Source organism: Apodemus sylvaticus, chromosome 14, assembly GCF_947179515.1.
Source record: "Apodemus sylvaticus chromosome 14, mApoSyl1.1, whole genome shotgun sequence".
Lineage (NCBI taxonomy): Eukaryota > Metazoa > Chordata > Mammalia > Rodentia > Muridae > Apodemus > Apodemus sylvaticus.
The window spans coordinates 73757646-73776146 of NC_067485.1; the positions used below are offsets into that span (position 1 = coordinate 73757646).

At 44.9% G+C, this 18501-nt stretch overlaps 1 protein-coding gene across 2 annotated transcripts in view; it reads right to left on the reverse strand.

Moving 5' to 3' along the window:
• Window positions 1–18203, reverse strand: part of Prkcq (protein kinase C theta) — a 139362-nt gene extending 121159 nt beyond the window's left edge. The window contains exon 1 of one of the 2 annotated variants that reach the window (XM_052156226.1): window positions 18109–18203. The gene's annotated coding sequence lies outside the window, so the exon portion shown is untranslated. The remainder of the gene's footprint in view (window positions 1–18108) is intronic. The other variant, XM_052156225.1, reaches the window with a different exon arrangement.
• Window positions 18204–18501: the final 298 nt, after the last annotated feature.

Below are 18501 nucleotides of genomic sequence, written 5' to 3' on the forward strand. Positions count from 1 at the left end.
CCTGGTCTCCTGAGAGAGCAGTAGACCAGAGTTCCCCTGTCTGTAAACTTAGAATAACAATAGGACCAACCTCAAGAGTAGCTGCAAGGACTAGATGAATCAGTAGCTGGGAACAGATAAGAACAGTATCTGGTGGACAGGAAAAGCCTGTGAGATACAGCAGAACATTCAGAAACAAATAGACAACCATATATACTTATTCAGTATTTAGTAGAACCTCTTTTCATGTCGATTGCATTGCTTTCTTTGTACTCTGTCTCCCCCAACCACCATATAAAGCCGAGATCTTCCTAGGTAGATCTCTCTTGTTTAGCTCTTCACAATACAACACCTCTCCTCAGTTCCCCAGTAAGACAACACCCCCTGTACCTTGTCAACTAGAATGTAGGATTAACACGGGTGTGCAGGCACACACGTTTGACTTTAAAGCTGCCCAGTCAGTTTGGCCCGATGCGTTATTTGGTCAAGGGGGAATGGGTTGACGGCTTGGGTTGTAGAGGGCTCTATCCTTTGATGCCCGGTTAGGAACCCTTCTGGCTGCTTCTGCCTTCATCTCTGTGGATGCTCCCCACCAGCTCTGACGATGCTCAGCCACCTCTATCTTTTCACTGCCTTTTCCTTCATCTCTGCACACGGTCAGCATCTCTCTGTTGGATCATACTTTCTGTTTTACTTTCTGTCCTTCATTTTTCTGGAGCTTTCTCTTCATTATTCTTGTCACTTGGATCTCAGCTTTGGCTCTGTTGGTGCTTCAGTACTGTAGCCACTCCTCCCTGCCCCCAGCCCTGACTCTCTTCATCACACCCACCTTCTTCCTGTTTAAGGGTTTTCTGGTCTCCCTCCCAGTCACTCTGCTGCTCAGTCATGGACCTGCACTCAACTGACACTTGGCACGTGTTTCCTGACCTCTTGCCATACCTATGACTCTTTGTAAAAGGTGGCCTAGACTGGAGATCCTGCTCTCCAACACATGAGGGACAGAGCTAAGGACTGCTGTGTCTGCTCAGACACCTATGAATCCAAGATGTCATGGCACACAGAGAGGGAATTTGGTCTGTGTGACGTGTCAAGGTTTATCAAGTGGCCCAGTAAGAGAAGGTGAATACTAGGTTTAAAATTCATTATGGAGCTATATATCAATGCATGTAGTATCCTAGGAATACAAAGTGTGGAAGGCCTTGGGATATGCACACATCTGGCCCAGGAAGACCATGCTTCTCCATGCCCAGCTTTTATACATGGGCTCTGAGGAACAAACACAGGTTCCTTCACTTGTACAGCAAGCACTTTACTAACTGGGCCAGCTCCCCAGCTCCTTGGGCGCAGGTTTGTTTTAGTAGAATCCTGCCATCTGTCAGCCATGCAATGAACGAAACAAAAGCTCCAGTCTCAGAAAATATGAGAGGTCCTCCCTGTGAGGAGGTATACTAATTACTTAAATGTCTGTGCTAGGTGGGGCAGCAAAAATGGAGGCCATAGCCTGCTCCTGAGATCTCAGCGCTCATCCGTGATGCCACTCCACACTTTCCATGCTCAGATCCTGCCTGGTCTGTGGCTTGTTTTGACCAGCAGACCTCTGTAGAAACAATGCTGTGTAACTTGCTAGCTTGGACCTTAAAAACTCAAGCCTTTGATTTTTGAGTATCCATAACCCTCACTTCTAGTATCTAATTGCTATGAAAAGAAGCCCAGGGTAGGAAGTTGGCAAGAAGAATGATAAGGAGCTGTGTGGTCTTATCTTTCTAGTGGCCACTCTGGAACCATGTGCCAGACCCATGTGGTCAGACCTGGCTTCCCCCAGGAATATCACAAGTTCTAAAGTCACCATGCCAGAGTCACCCCAAATTCCTGACCCATCAAACAGCAAGCATGTAAAGTAGGGGTGCTTTTAGTCACTGAGGTTGGGCAATTTGTTGTACAGAGATTGGAATCCAAAACAACACTTGGGGTCAAATAAACATTTGTCAGAGAAACACTGAGCTGCATCCCAGATGATTTCAAGAGCAATAACCTGAGTCTACCGTCAATTTATACCACACTGAACTACATTCTTAATTATGTGACACCAAATCCCATCTCAAGCCAGTGTCACACTTAACTGATTAGGGCTTAATCGCCTTAGAAAGGGCTCCTTAGAAAATGCAATCCTTTGAGTCTGTCTTATAAAAGGCTAAGAAAATGTGCGTGGCGCACGGATTAAAATTCCCTGGAATTTGGATTGACTTTTTCTTCTGGTTGTTTTAAGACAAATGTTCAAAGTAATGTGTGTTTCACTTTTTGAATTCTCAGAATGCTTGGGGATCTTTCATATTTTCCTTTCTCAACTTGTAATTACAGGTGTTGAGATAGACACCTCGAACCAAAAGTGTGTAATCTCTGTTGATTTTATATAGCTAAATATAGGGGTCCAATGGATAGAGCTAGAAAATATCAACCTGAGTGAGGTAACCCAGACCCAAAAGGACATGCATGGTATGTACTCACTGATAAGTGGATATTAGCCAAAAAAAAAAAAAAAAAGTATAGAACGCTCATGATATACCTCACAGATCCTAAGAATTTTAAGAAAAATGAAGGCCCAAGTGACAATGCTTCAATTCCACTTAGAAGGGGGATCAAAATAATCATGGGAGGCAGAGGGAGAGAGGAATCTGGGTGGGAGAGGGGAAAGGGGAAAATGGGGCAGGATCAGGTATGGGGGTGGGGGAGACAAGAGAGAGGTCCAAAGGGTCAGGAGAATGAATGGAAATCTGCAGCTGCTGGGGATGGGGAATGGGGGAATCTCTAGAAAGTCCCAGAGATCTGGAATAGGGGAGGGAGGCTCCCAGGAATCAATGTGGATGACCTTAGCTGAAATGCCCAACAGCGGGAATATGGAATCTGAAGAGACCATCTCATGCAGTCAGACAGGACCCCCAGTGGAGAGATGGGGACACCAACCCACCTACAAAACTTTCCAAAATTGTTCCTGTCTAAAAGAAATGTAGGGACAAAATGGAGCAGAGACTGAAGGAATGGCCAAGCAGTGGCCAGCCCAACATGAGGTGGGAACCATTCCATGGTCAGGAACCAATCTCTGACACAGGAGCCTCGCATGGCTGTCCTCTGAGTGACACAGATGGAGACCATCAGCCAAGCATTGGACAGAGGTTGGGGACCTCTATTAAAGAGTTAGGGGAAGGATGGAAGCAGCTGAAGGGGATAGCTCTTCCCCATAGGAAGACCGACAGTGTCAACTACACTGGATCCCTGTGAGCACCCAGAGACTGAGCCACCAACCAAAGAGCACGCATGAACTGGTCCGAGCTTCTCTCCCTGCCTCACAACCCCCACCCCTGCACATATGTACAGAGGACTGCCTTGCCTTCCCTCAGTGGGAGAGGATGTACCTAATCCTGTAGAGACTCGATACATCAGGGTGGAGGGACGTGGGGGGGCACCCTCTCAGACGCAAAGGAGAGGAGGCATGGGAGAAGAAATCTGAGAGGGCAGACCAGGAAGGGACAATATTTGGGATGTAAATAAAAACAACTAATAAAAAATAGGGGTCCAAATTCTTTTTTTTCCACAGGAAGATATCCACACCATTTTCTAAAAAAAAAGATTGATTATATACTTCCATGGACAGACGTTCTTTTTGTTCTGAATTATTCAGCTTTCATTCTCTGAAGAGAACGGATTTGCTTTTCACCTTTCCTTTCTATTGAAATAATGAAATTAAAAATAATGGACTGTGTTGACATTTCTCACTGGCAGCTCCAACGACGAGGGACTATTAATGGATGTTTTACTCCATTAATATCTAAAGTGATGTGCTAATTTGTGCTTAGCCATATCAGCCCCATTTTGGTCAAACAAGTTACATTTTAAGAATAAAAAAAAGTGTCCTTTTTCGTGCTTTCAGTCGCAGACCTCAGGTACACTATAAACATTATATGCACTGTAAACAAGGAATACCCAAGCCCAGGGGCTGGGGGAGTCCAGAGCTGCGATCCTCGCTCTCACTGACCTGGCTGAGGGCTGAGGAAAGTTACACGCCTTTGGCAAATACTTCAGCTGCCCCTACTTAAGGACTTGGAAGTTGTGGGTTGGAGAGGTGGCTCCACAGTTAAGAACACGGCTCTTCTTCCAGAGGAAGAATTCCCAGCTCCAACATGGCAGCTCACAACTGTCTGTAAGTCCTATTCTCAGATACCTGACATCCTCACACACATGCAAATAAATAAAAAAAATAAATAAAAAAACAAACGCTTGGAACTCTGCAAGTTAGTTCTCATTGAATTCTTTCCATCAATGTTAAAATGATTTCTCCTGGTTCTGTTTGTTTTTTAAGTTCTTTGAGAAAAGATTTTTCTGTGTAGCCCTGGCTGTCCTGGAACTCACTCTGGAGAGCAACCCGGCCTCAAACTCACAGAGATCTGGCTGCCTCCTGAGTACTGGGATTAAAGGCCTGTGCCACCACCACACAGTTTATGAAGGAATTTATTAATTGGCTATTTTAAATATTACTACCCGTAAGGACTGAGTAAGTCCTGCATGATATGCATGTTATTTTCCTTTCTAAGTGCATAGTATAGGAATAAAGAGTTCCTGTTGTTATTATTCAATACTAAAATTCTACCTCTCTATTCATTATCATCACGAAGCAAACTCACTGAAGAAATCAATAGACCTATTTTTTTTTTTTGGAAAAACAAATTAGTTATTATTACATCCCTTGTATGATCATCACTAACAACACAGTAGAAGGCACTTCTTATTCGGGTATTAAATATTTTAATTTTATGTGTATGTGTGGGATGTGTGTACCTATGTATCTGTGTATGTGTGTGTTTATGTATGTGGTGAATATATTATATATTGGAGAATATCAAAGACCTGTTGTGATAGTTCATATTCATTGTCAAGGTGACTGGATTTGGAAACGCATCTGAGTGGGTCTCTGACAGTGTTTCCAGGTGTAACTGAGGATGGAAGACTCGCTCTAATGTCACAGCACTAGCCTTTTGGCCGGGGTTCTGGACAACATTAAAAGCAGAAAGTGAGCCTGCACCAGCATTGTCCGCCTCCGCTTCCTGAGTGTGAATCCAATGTGACCAGCTGTCTCATGATCCTGCTGCTGTGCCTTTCCAGCCATGGACTGGACCCTCAAACTGCGTGTCTGAGTGGCCTGCCTTCCTTACGCTGCTTTGTCAAGCATTTTGTCATTGCAGTAAGAATAGCAACTGATAGGCACCTGGCCTGACTCACTCATATTATGATCAATATATTACCATGCTCTAACAGGATCAAGGCAGATGAAAGGCGCAGCAAGACATGGTAGCCTCCCTTCAGTCTCTCCTAAAGGGGGTGCTCTAACAGTTACCCAGCGTCCCCAATTACTGGGAGGAGGCAAAACTGTAGCGACATGTTAAGAACTTGGGAGAGAAGCAGTAGATTTCCCAATGCATGGCGAACCATCAGAAGACAATTCACAAAAGGTTTCTGTGATCTTGGCCCCCAACTATTTTCAGGCATATTTCTTAAAACTTAGCTTAAAAATACTGACAAAATTTTGGATGATTATAGGTCTTAATACTGAGCCAGGCAGTGGTTGCACACACCTTTAATCTCAGCACTTGGGAGGCAGGCAGATTTCTGAGTTCGAGGCCAGCCTGGTCTACAGAGTGAGTTCCAGGACAGCCAGGGCTACACAGAGAAATCCTGTCTCAAAGAAAAAAAAAAGATCTTAATATTAGCCACTTTCTTGAAGGTACTTGAGAGCATTCTCTCTCCTTTTTATCAGCCCAGGACCCTAGCACACCCACGGTGCCATCCACATGTAGGTTGAATCATTACCTCAGATAACCTAATCTAGAACATCCCTTATGTGCATATTTAATGATCTGTCTCCTAGGTGATTCTAGCCAACAATCGGTATTGGCCATCACAGACTTCATGAGCTTCCGCCACTGAAATCACAGTCTCATCTCAAAAAGCCAGTCGTTGAAGAAAGAAGGAAATGAGAGACTTAGCATGTTTATGATATGCCGTCAGGCAGCTGATGTAGTGAGTGGTGATTGAATTAAAACTTCATTACGGAATTCTAGCAACGAGCTAAGGAGAAGCTGTCAAGTCCTGGAGATACATGAAGCAGAAGAGGGAGTCTAAATGACTTAGAGGTGACTTATGCAATGTAACACACAAGGATACGTAAGGTTTTTTAAATCCCTGGGAGAAGGTCACAATCTGCTCGGAAAAGGGATGGACTTTGTAAACACGTTTGCAGTTGGCTTTGAAGAAGCTGTCCACTGCTCTATTCCCCAGAAGAAAGCCTTCAGATTGAGAAGGTTGGAAGGAAAAAGAATGCTGTGTCTCACACCGCAGGAGGTGTCACCTTCCCTCTGAGGGCCTAGAGCCCTCATGTGACCTTGTGCAGACACTTCTCTGGAGGGACCAGTCAGAGGGAGCGCACTCTGCCTTCCCCGCTTAAAAATACCATCTCCATGCATATCCATGACCCAGGCTTTCAAACCAGAAATCAGCACTGGCACAGAGGTCCCTCCTGCTCCACTTTGTGGTTGTTAGGATTCTGAAACAGTGTCTCCTCTTCCTCCCCTTCCCCATTCCATCCTCCCTGTTTCTCTCCCTCTCCCTTTCCCTCCTCTCCCTCCCCTCCCCTCTCATTATTGCTAGGATTTATTTTTAATCTTCTTTGAAATACTTTTCCCCCTTTCTTCTTTTCAGTTCATGTTTTTGATTACTCTACCTTTTTGAAAAAGAAAATGTGGGGTCTGGAGAGATGGCTCAGGGTTTAAGAGCACCTTCTGCTCTCCCAGAGCACACAGGTTCTATTCCCAGCACCCACAGGGCAGCTCGCAACTGTCTCGAACTCCAGCTGCAGGGATTCAACACCCTCACACGGACACACGCGCAGGAAAAACACGAATGTGCATAAAATAAAAAGAAGTCATTTAAAACATTATGTGTGTAACAGAGAGACACAGGGGTGGGAGAGGGACCTATGCACACCACAGAAGCTGTGTGCGGAAGTCAGGGGTCAGGGGAATTCTGGGAGTCAGTTCGTGCCTCTATCATGTTTTGGAGACAGTGTCTTTCTTCTGCTGCTTCTTCACTGACTCCAGACTGGTTGTTTCTTGGGGGGGGGGGGGGTCGACTTATTTTTTCTTTGGATGTTTCTATCCGTTACATTGTTCAATTTATTCTTATTCTGAACTGCCTTAACAAGTGTTAAAGCAACAGTGATTTCACTGGAGACTCCTTAAGATCTTTTAAATTTTAGATCAATGATTATTTCTTCCTTTTAATCCTGTCTAAAAATTAAAGAGCTGTGGTTGCCATTACACCTGTATTTTATGCTTTTTTTTTAAAAAAATTTCCCTGTCCTTTTGCTTGTAGTGATTTTTCACATTTTAATGTTTCTTTCTCTTTCTCTACCCTCCCTCCCTCTCTCTATCCTACCTTCCCTCCTTCTCTCTCTCTCTCTCTCTCTCTCTCTCTCTTCCAACCTCGGGGTTGCACCCTTGACTAGATAGTGTCCTGAAATGGATCTACGCCCCTAGCCTCCTGTTTTGAGACAGAGTCTATCTCTGTAGTCCAAGGCTGGTCTCAAACTCACAATCCCCCTGCCCCAGTCCCTCCGGAGGTTAGGATTCTAGGCATGCACCATCAGGCCCAATTAGGACCTTTAATTTCTTGGTCATCTTCAGTTAATATTTTCTTTTTCTTTTCTATTGGGGTTTTAGTTATCAGCAAAGTGAGAAGCCAGAAGGAGGCGAAGGAAGAAAACCTAACACACACAAGGGGAGACAAATCTCTTTCCTGTTGCTGGTCATTCCTAAGGTTGTCAGTGTTGTCAGTGTAAATGGCCCTAGCAGCGGAGCCGTAAAGGGTTTCATTCAGTGAATGCTTTCCGTGACTTCCAGCTCAGACTTCTAGTAGAATTTAACCAGAGAATTCCAAAAGCTCACAGGCAAGGTTTCCCAGGAAGGTGGGGATCCTATTTGTGCAAATATTTAAATCACAGTTGACTCATTTCTTCTAACCCAGTAGATGTCCCAGGACGTCACAGATTGTAAACTTCATGGCCATTTATTTATCTCGCTAGCATTTCTTGATACTCTAGTTATCAGACACACTAGTATATATTAGGGATGCATGCAGTGATCAGATGCACACGGTGTTCGAGCAGAATACAATGCCGGGGGCATCTAAAGGCAAACAATGGCAGTATGTGTATTCCCACCCAACAGTCTGGTTGCTACAGGCTACATCATCTGCTGAGTACCTTAGAGAGATAATCTGACAGGTGCTTCAAATCCACAGAGAATAAAACCAAATCTTTTCTGCAGGGTCACAAACAGCCTTCAGGAAAAGATGATTAAATGAAGTCTGTGATGCAGAGGATTTAAGGAAAGAAGAGGTCAGGCATCCAAATGACTGAACTAACTGAACTTGGTTCCTGCTGAGCTAATCATGTAAGGAGGAAGGGGGTGAGCACCGGACCCCAGGGCCTCCATGGGTGACAACCATTCCAACTGCCGAAGCCAACTCTGGTCTCATCCTTTTACCACAGCTCTCCATAATCAGTATGAAAGGGAGGGGTGGCAAAGGTGCCACTCAGAGCCCGTATCCCAAGACAAAGCTGAAGTTTGACCCTTACACTCAAATGTCAAGTCTTTGAGTCTATGTTCTAATGAACAAAAAGGGTGAAACTGGTCCAAGATCTTAAAAACAAGAGCCCAAGAGCAGAAGAAGGAAGCTTCCTTGGTTACGGGCCAGGCATTTCAGATGGTTCAGCTTATGTGACAATGCAGGTTGGCCTCATAATAGCTTCCTTGGCTTCTCTTTCTCCTTAGTCTAAAGAAGTGTTTCTCAGCCTTCCTAGTGCTGTGACCCTTTAATACAGTTCCTTATATTGTGGTGACTCCTCATCCATAAAGTTATTTCCATTTCTACCTTATAACTGTAATTTTGATGCTGTTATGAATCATAGGGTAAATATTCCAACATGCAGGACTTTTGACTTGCAAGCCCTGTGACAGAATCATTTGGTTCCCAAAGGGGTCGGGATCCACAGGTTGAGAACCACTGGTCTAAAGCAATTTGCTTACTCTGATTCCTTCGTGACATAAGGTGCATAATATTTTGTGGGAAGCAGGCACTAGATGAACATCATGCATTAAAAAAAAGTCATTAAAAAAAAGGAGCATGCCATGGCTGTCTCCAGAGGGCCCCTGGCAGAGACCTACAAAGGCAGAAACCAGCAACCAACTATTGGACTGGGCTTGGGGTCCCCAATGGAGGATCTGGAGGGTGGTCCAGAGAAGCTGAAGGGTTTACAGCCCCATGGGAAGAACAATGACTTCGGATACCCAGACACCCCAAGACTCCCAGGGACTGAACCATCAACCAAGGGGTACACATGGTTCCAGCCAAAAATGTGGCAGAGGAAGGCCATGTGGGTCATCAGTGGGAGGAGGGTCAGGTAAAGGCTCAATAGAGGCCCCAACAAAGAGAAATGGATGGGGGTGGGAGGGTAGGGGTGGGATGGGGTGGGAGGTGGGAGTGTGTCGGGTAGAGGGACATATGGAGGTAGGGGGTGGGAGGAGGGGTTGGGAATCTTTGGGGAGGAGGGCTTTTGGGAGGGGGAAATTGGGGAAAGATTTTACCATCGGCAGTGTAAATGAAGAAGATGCTCAATAAACAAATGTTATGTGTATGTACATTTTAGGTTCCTCAAGCTGAGGTTTTTCTAGAGTCAGAGCCATTTTGCCCTCCAAGCAATACAAAAAGACAGCTTGCACTTGTATCACCGGCTACAGCAAGGATACTCAATCCTAAGGCTCTCCACAAGGCCAGGGACACTTAAATAGAACTGATATCCACTGAGAGAGAAACCAAGCATTAGCAGTGTGCTTCTTGTGCTTCAAAAGGGATCAAGAGCTTTGTGTGCCTCGCAAGGATAGCGACTCTGGGGACTCCTTAGGAGATGGCAGCTAGTAAAGTGTTTGCCCTGCAAGCAAGGAGCTGACTCGGATTCCTCAGAATCCACGAGAAAGCTGGACGTTGGCAGCGTGTGTCTGTAATCCTGGAGCTGGAGAGGTAGGGACAGGAGGATCCTTGGAGCTTGCGGCCTAGCCAGGCTAATGGGATCCATGAGCTTTCAGTGAGAACAAGGTGGAGAGTGATTGAGGGAGACATCCAGTGTTGACTTCTGGCTTCCAGAAATACACATATGCACATGCACCTACACACACACACACACACACACACACACACACACACACACACTCACACACACACACACTCACATACACACACATTTATACACACTCACATACACTCACACTCACACTCACACACACTCACACACACGTGTACTCACACACATGCACACACACAGTCACATACACACTCATACACACTCACATACACACTCACATACACAAACACACGCAAACACACACTCACATACACACACCCATGTACACACACACCCATGCACACACACTTAACACACACTCACATATACTCACACTTACACAAACACACTCACATACACATACATGTGCATGAACACACACATGCACACACACATGCATACATCAACACAAACAATGCACACACATATATTCTCCATGTACAAACGCATACATATGCCACACACATATATACATGCTTGAATGTATACATACAAGCAATAATATTCATGCACACTAAGCCTTCTCCCAATGTACAGTAGCTCTTCTGACTAGTGTTTCCAGGAAAGCTTGGTTTGTAGCTGTTATACTAGTTTGATTATTCACAATATCCCCCTGCATTCCCAAGTGTGCCAATATGGACACTTAAAATAGTTAACCCTTTCCGGCTCTACCTATAAGTGACACCACTCAACTGACCTGTGAAATGTTTATTTTTACAAGGTCACTACTCCTCGCTGATTCCACAAGCAGGGAGAACGAGACTCCTCAATGTTAATCAATTGAGGTGATATGACAAATAGGTAAGGGACGCAGGCTCGCTCTACTAACCCTGTCATGTGCTAGAGTCCCTTCATGCTAGGCTAGCATGTCGGTGGGCTATAGGGTCACTCAGCAAACCCTGTTCCTGTTTTCTGCAGTGCACTCACCTGGCTCAGGGTCACTTAGCCTTCAGACGCCAGCTGAGCCAACACTGACTAGCTTGGGATACTATATCAGACAGCCCAGTGTCGGTGCTCCTACAGGACCGCCTCTGAATACAATGTGTGCGATCATTCTATGCATATCTATCAGGATCATGGCGTATGGGCCACCCTGCTGTACTGACTGGGACAAAACTCTAGCCATTGTAGATCGGCCAGGAAGAAAACAGGCAGATAAGTAACACGGCTGCGTCCTCACCTACAGAGCGGTTCATTGCACAATTACTCTTCCATAAAGTCTCCATGCCACTCATTCAGAGTTACTGAGGACTGGGACCACGCGGTCTCATTCTTCCTGGCATTCATTCCTGCAATGGGAGGTCCTGCATGACGGTGTGGCAGCCACACATAGAGAGCCTTCAGCTTACCTTTTAGGGGCCCCTCCTGGTCATGATTCCCTTGAATCTGTCAGGGCTCCTTGAATAACAATAATAGCCCTTCCAGTGAATTTGAGCTAGCACAGGGCATGGAAGTACAAGACGAGACAGGAAGAAGTCATGGACTGAGGGGTAGCCTTGCCTCCCAGACCCCTGGAACCAGGCTACTAATGGTTTGATTTCAAAGTTAATTGGTTAGCATACCAGGCCTGGGGGAATGAGTACAATTAAAAGTAGAAAACATCAATGGCTGGCTCGGATGAGGCATGATTAAAACAGTGTGGCATCATTGGTAGGGATGTAAAGTGACTCAACAGCCTTAGAAACCAGTGCAGTGGTATCCTTATGTTTTTTAAGTGTGTGCAGAGTCACCAGAAGATTCAGAATGTCCACAAAGGCAGTACTGTCAACTTGACAGAAGTTAGCATCACCTAGACAATAAATCTCTGGCATTTCCAGAGATGTTTAACTAAGGAGGAAGCCTCACTCTGAATGTGCAGCCCCAACCTACGGGCTGGGGTCAGGTATGCACAGGAATGTGAGTGAGAGTACGGCGTGAGGACCCATTGCTTTCCGCCTTTCCTGACTGGATACACTGACCAGCCACCCTGTGCCCTGCTGCTTGGTGTTCCTGACCCAACGAACTGACTATACCTTCAAGCCACTAGCCAAAATAAACCCTTCTTTAAATAAAAATTGCTTTTGACAGGTACTTTGTCACAGCAGCGAGAAAGGGTTAATTCACCTGTCTTTTGGCAGCACCTGCAAAAAAGGTCAAAGGTGGAAGCAATTGATCGAACCCACAAACTAAATTAAGAGTTTAGTCAATGTGGCATAGATGCACCCTGAAACAATCAATCTGTAAAAAACAGGAAGTGTGTAACATTTGCCATCGCATGGATAGAGGATATCAAGTGAAATCAGCTAAGTGAAAACAGCCAGTAGATAAAACAGCCAGTTGATAAAAAGACACATCCTTTTAGAAACACGCTTACATAAGGAGGCTAGACAAAGATAGCAGGTGGAATCGTGGTTCCCAGGGACTGGCAAAGTGGGGAATGAGGAACTAAGTGCTTTGTGTGTAGTTGTGTAAGATGGTAAGAGTTCCACGGGGCTAGAGAGATAGCTTCGTGAATAAGAAGCTTCCTCTACAAGCTGCGGACCTGAGTCCCTATCGCCAGGACCCACGTAAAAAGCCAAGGACATCCGCACCTTCCTATAACCTCAGCACTGCGGGCCAAGGGCAGAGATAGGGAGAGTCCCAGAACTCACAAAGCCCACCAGCCCCAGTCCAAAGAGTGAGCTTTGTGTTCAGTGAAAGACCTCGTCTCAAGGCGGTAACATGGAGAATGACTCAAGATGGCTTGCGCATGCGTAAGAAAGTGTGCATGGACACACATCATGACCCCCCTCACAAGCACATCCCATATACACAGAAAAGAGAAGGGTTTAATGGATGGAAGTGATGATCACACGAAGCTGTCTAATCTTTCACTTAAACGTGCCTGAGAGGGGGACTGGAGACACGGCTCTACATTTACTGCTCTTCCAACGGGCGCCAGTTCAGTCCCAGCACCCACGTGGCAGCTCACTACCCGTGACTCCAGTCCCAGGCGATCTAATACGCACTCTGGCCTGCGTGTGGTGCACAGACATGCACACAGACAAAACACTCAGACCCATAAAATAGAATTAAGAATGCTTTTAAAGAGGTTAGGATGGCAGTATTATGTGTCCTTTTTGTTAGGCAACCTGAATGTAGTTTACAGCAGGGCTTAGTGCCCAGTTAAATTGGCCTCTACAAGTCATAAAAGCTAGACAAGTGACTTAGCACTCTCAAGCCTCAGTTTCCTCTTCCGAAAAATGACAACAAGATTGCTTAATTTATAAGGACTTTTATGAAAATTAAATGTGACAATGATTGTAATTAGCATACAAATCGTAAATGATAATGGCCCTTTGTTGCTTTTTGTTTAGTTTAGCTTTGTTTTGTTAGTGGGTATCTTGTATCTCAGGATGGCTTTGAACCCACTATGCAGCCAAGGATGACTGTGCTTCTGTCCTCCACCTCCTGAGTGCTGGGATTATCCGCATGCACTACCACAGCTGGTTTACACTGTGCTCGGGACAGAACCCAGGGCTTCCTGCATTTTATGTGGGAACTCTATCAATGGAGGTACCCACATCCCTAGCCCAAATTTTGTTGCTTTGATTTGTTCTGACTATGATGATCACCGATACCATTCGCTTAATTCCAAAGCTAAGACATTCTAGTAACCTGTAGAAGGACATGCTCCCAAGTCAAGGACTTAAACAGCAACTTAACCCCAGAGCAGAAATCCATGATTCTGAACTCAGATGAGATCATTTCAACTTCTGAAACCTTGGGCTTTCAACCCACCCTTCCCCCTCCCTTCCCCCCCTCTCCTGCCATGAATACGCAGAGATGACATAGTAATCAGAATATGACTATATACAAATGTCTGGCAGGTTGAGATGAAAGATGTTTCTAACCTTTGCCAAGACATACCTTTTAATTCACTTTTCTGTCTCTGCATTATGCATTTCTATAAATCTCACAACTTCCGTACTAACTACTGGAATAGATTTGAACAATGATGCTGAGAGGAGATGCTGGAAGCCTTAAAATAATGACTAGAGCCATGGAGAATGAGTGCAGTCATATGTAGGGAGACATTTATATCACATCTCCTCCCCACCGAAGCTCTGGGGCCATCATGGAACAGGGAACAGAAGGACTGTAAGACCCAGAGGATATGACAACCAGGGCAAAGCTCACAGCAACTCTAGTTGTCAGGACTGCAAAGTCAGTCCAGAACATTCCACCACAGCAAAACAGAGAAGCTCACTAGCCCTCCCCCCATCCACCCCACCCCTGTTTAAGGAGCTACTGGCCATTAGCGACCCAGGGGAACGAGGACCAGTTTTCTTTAAACGCCTCAGTCAGTCTACCATGTTTCAGTGGATGGCCAAATATCTATGGTTATGCATACAGAAAGCACTGATTAGATTCTGCGCTATTAAAAAGTACGGACTGAACAGACTATATTTAGGAATATGTATGTTTATACATACGTGCTTGCAATAACAATTTTTGAAAAAACAGACCATGAATTTGAAGCAGAGTGGGGAGGGATATATGAGAGGGAGAAATATTTTAATTATATTAAACTAAAATAAAATTAAAAAAAGAGCACAGGAAGTAGAGGGGATTGGGATATATATATATATATATATATATACACATGTATATAAATGTATATATGTAAATATATATCTACTTCCCGGATGGCTGTCATAGACACTTTTCACTGTATAATAAAGTATCACTTAAGGCCAGGAGTTGTAGTATTCACCTGAAATCCCAAAAGTTTGAATGTAGAGGAAAAAGGATCAAGTGTTCAAGGTCATTACATGACCTGGGCTACATGAGAGTCTGTCTCAAAACATGTCATTTTAAAACTGATTTAGAGGGAATTATTTTTCAAACTTAAATATTTACCTGGATAAAAAGAAATCACGTGAAATCAAATACAAATTGATTAGCAAGCTGTCACATTTGGCTAATTCTTGGACAACATTCATGGAGCAAACAACATAATCAATAACTCTAAGTCATTAAACACATTAAAAAGCAGGGGTTCTAATTAATTCTGATTTTGATTTCAAAGAAATGCAAACACACCACATTTAAATATTGCATTAAAAGGATGTTTACTCTTGGTGTCTGAAATTCTAGATGTAGACCAGAAACCCACAGTCCTGAACATGACTTCATGGATATCATTATATAGAACTTTGGTCTTTTCCACAGACAAGAGAAGGGACTATGTCACAGTAGAACAAGAAATGTGCAAAGGCCAACAGCGTTGCTTCAGTGACCCAAGAGAAATGGTGACCTGTTTTCTTTTTTTTTTTCATGTAAGCCTTCAATTTTATCAGAAAATGTTTATAATTCATCTTTCAATTAATTTAGAAATGTAATTTATGTCAACTGATTTAGGGTATTATTTTCCATGAAAATCCTCAATTTTAACATGTTTTTCTATATATTTCTTCAATTCTAGTCGAAATATTTTCCAGGTAAATCTCTAATATTACCACAAAATATTTATGAATACACTTTCAATTAATTTAGAAATGTTTTATGCCTACCATTTTATCTGTTTAATTTCCCATGACAATCATCAATTTAACATCTTTTCTATATATTTCTTCTGTTTTATCAGAAATGTTTTCCATTTCCATAAATCTTCAATTCATCAGAAAATGTTTATAATTACTCTTTTGAGGACCAGTTTTCTTTTAAATGTGTGGCCCTTGGTAAACTGACTTGTTTCAGTGGATGACCAAATATCTATGGTTATACAGAAAGCACTAATTAGATTCTGGATTATTAAAAAATATGAACTGAACAGGGTATATTTAGGAATATACATGTTAATACATATGTGCATACAATAACCCATTTCAGAGAGCTTCCAAGGCCTGCGGTGAACAAGGGAAGCAGAGGGGCATTGTGAAGGATTTTTGAGATTCTAGAAAAGGCCGGTTTGAATCTATGAACAGCATCCCTGTAAGCCTTGGAAGAGAGGAAAGAGCCGTCATGGAGGCTGCACTGTGTGGCTGCACATACAGTGTATTCAGAGGCCCTGCTGGGAGGTGGTGGCCTTGGTAGGAGAACAGGTGTTGGGAGTTTGTCCAGGAGTCCCTGCCCCCCTGAGTCACCATAGCACAAGGCAGTGCAGGAGTGAACTTGACCAAACATCGGACAACAAGAGTCTTCCTGAGAAGCTTCCATTTCAAAGTGTAGGCAGCCATCCTGGGCCTTGGAATTAAAACTATTGATGCCAGAAAGGTTACCCTTGGGACAGGCAGTAAGAGTCACTAAGAGGGGATTAAAAGACGAAACAACGGTTGTAAAAACTAAAACAGAACCCCTTCATTTAGATTGAATAGCTCCACTTGGCAGGGAGCTGTGCAGGTTTCAGATCTTCCTAGGCTAGATCGTCAAATACACGCACTCCCAATCAGCAAGAGAAACAGCCTAACGAGATCTTTCTGTGGTAGACACCTGCATCAGACAATGGCACTCATCTCTGAGGGATTTTAAACAGCTGTGCATAAACTTCAAAAGTCATTTGCAACCAAATTAGTAAATGTCACCCTTCTTCCCACAAGACACAGCATTTTTTTTTAAAGAGAGAAAGCATCCGCACTAAGCCTGCCATTTTACACATATTCAAGATAAGCTAGGGGGGGGGGATGGGAGTGGGATGAAGATGAGGGTGATTCACAAGGTTGGAGTGTGACAGGGGTGAGATACTCAGGATCTTAGAAAAGGGCAAACCAGCCCTGGGGAGGAAGAAGCTGGGATAGGCATGGCTTCCAAAACAAAATAAAACATGGGAAGGAAAAAATGTGTAGAGCCATTAAGTTCTGTTTCCTTGACTCCTGAATCCTGAAAGGGACTTTAAATTCTCTTTGCTGAATGAAAGGGACAAATGAGTGGGACTGAGAAGACAAAGGCAGACCCTCCCCACCCCACCACCCAGGTCCAGCTCCCTGATCTTGTCTTAGGTTCATCATACAATACTCCAGTCTAGGTCTGTGTTCTCAAAAGGCACCTGCAGCTTAAACGACTGGGGTCTGGGCACAAATGGCCCATTTTTCCCACTGACAGCCCAAGAGCGCAGTCTCTTTCTCTCCCCCCTCCAGTCTCCACACATAGCCAGCTGTGTCACCACTGAATAATCTTTTATTAGCACCATGACCAGCCCACACAGTGGCAGGACAGCCCAGAGGACAGGGCAGCCCTGTGACGCTCCCCTTGCAGAAAACACCAGAATCACCAAGGTTCAGCCTGACTTTGGACCTCTCTCCACGCCCACACGGAGGCATTAAAGTCACCCATGCCACCTTGATAATCCTGGCTTTTAAAACTCCAGTGCAAAGAGCATACACACAACAAAGTGTATTTTAACATGTGACCCTCAAAGCTGGAAAACAGCCTTGTCCTAAGTGAATACCTCAACTTTTTAAAAAACAAACACCTAAAATACAGCCCAGTCCCTGAAAAACAAACAAAAAACCGAATCAAGCGCTTCAACAAATTCCCCAGAAAAAATGACCCAGGTCTCCTAGGACAGAAAACACTTCTTTCAAGTCTATTTTGTTTGTTTGTTTTGTTCTTGTTCTTGTTTTGTGGAGAACACATAAAGTTGCAACTGTTTTCCTTTTTCCTAGCCTGCCTTTCCTCGGATGCTAAGAAAAAGCAAAGGGAAGAAGGAAGCCCCCCTCCATCCCTGACTCCAGCCTCCACCTGGTCAAGGTCGCCAGCACACAAGAAACCAACGACGGAGGAGCCCCAAAGTTTGCTTTTTTCGATTTTGTTCTCACCCTGGCTTTCTCCTGACAGTCCTCTACCTTTTCCTGGAACACTTGCAAGGGACACTCGGGTGACCCGGATCTTTGGCACCTCCAGCCTGCTCTCTCCTTGGTGGTGCCTGGGGCCCTGGGTCCTACCTGGTGTCGCGGCCGCGGTCCCAGAGCAGCGCCCCTGTTGCTCCGATGGCGGGGACTGGCGCGGGCCCGGCGACCCGAAGGTACTCTCGGTGGCGGCACCGGCCAGAGGGCGCTCGCCTCGCCGGCTCAGGGGCGCGCGCCTGGTTGCGTTCCGCGAGCGCTCTCGGCCTTCCCCCTGATGGATCTGTCCCCACCCTCCATCCTCACGCCTCACTCGCCACTTGTCGCTCTGCCGCGACTGGGACCCGGAGGCTGCGGGAGGTCTGGATGAAACAGTCACCGGGTGGGGAGCGACGCCGCAGGCAGCTCGAAGCAGGACGGACGCCAGAGCTTCAGCTGCCTGAGTGCCAGAAAGGCGGGCGCGAGAGCGGTGTCTTCTCGCTCAGCTGAAAA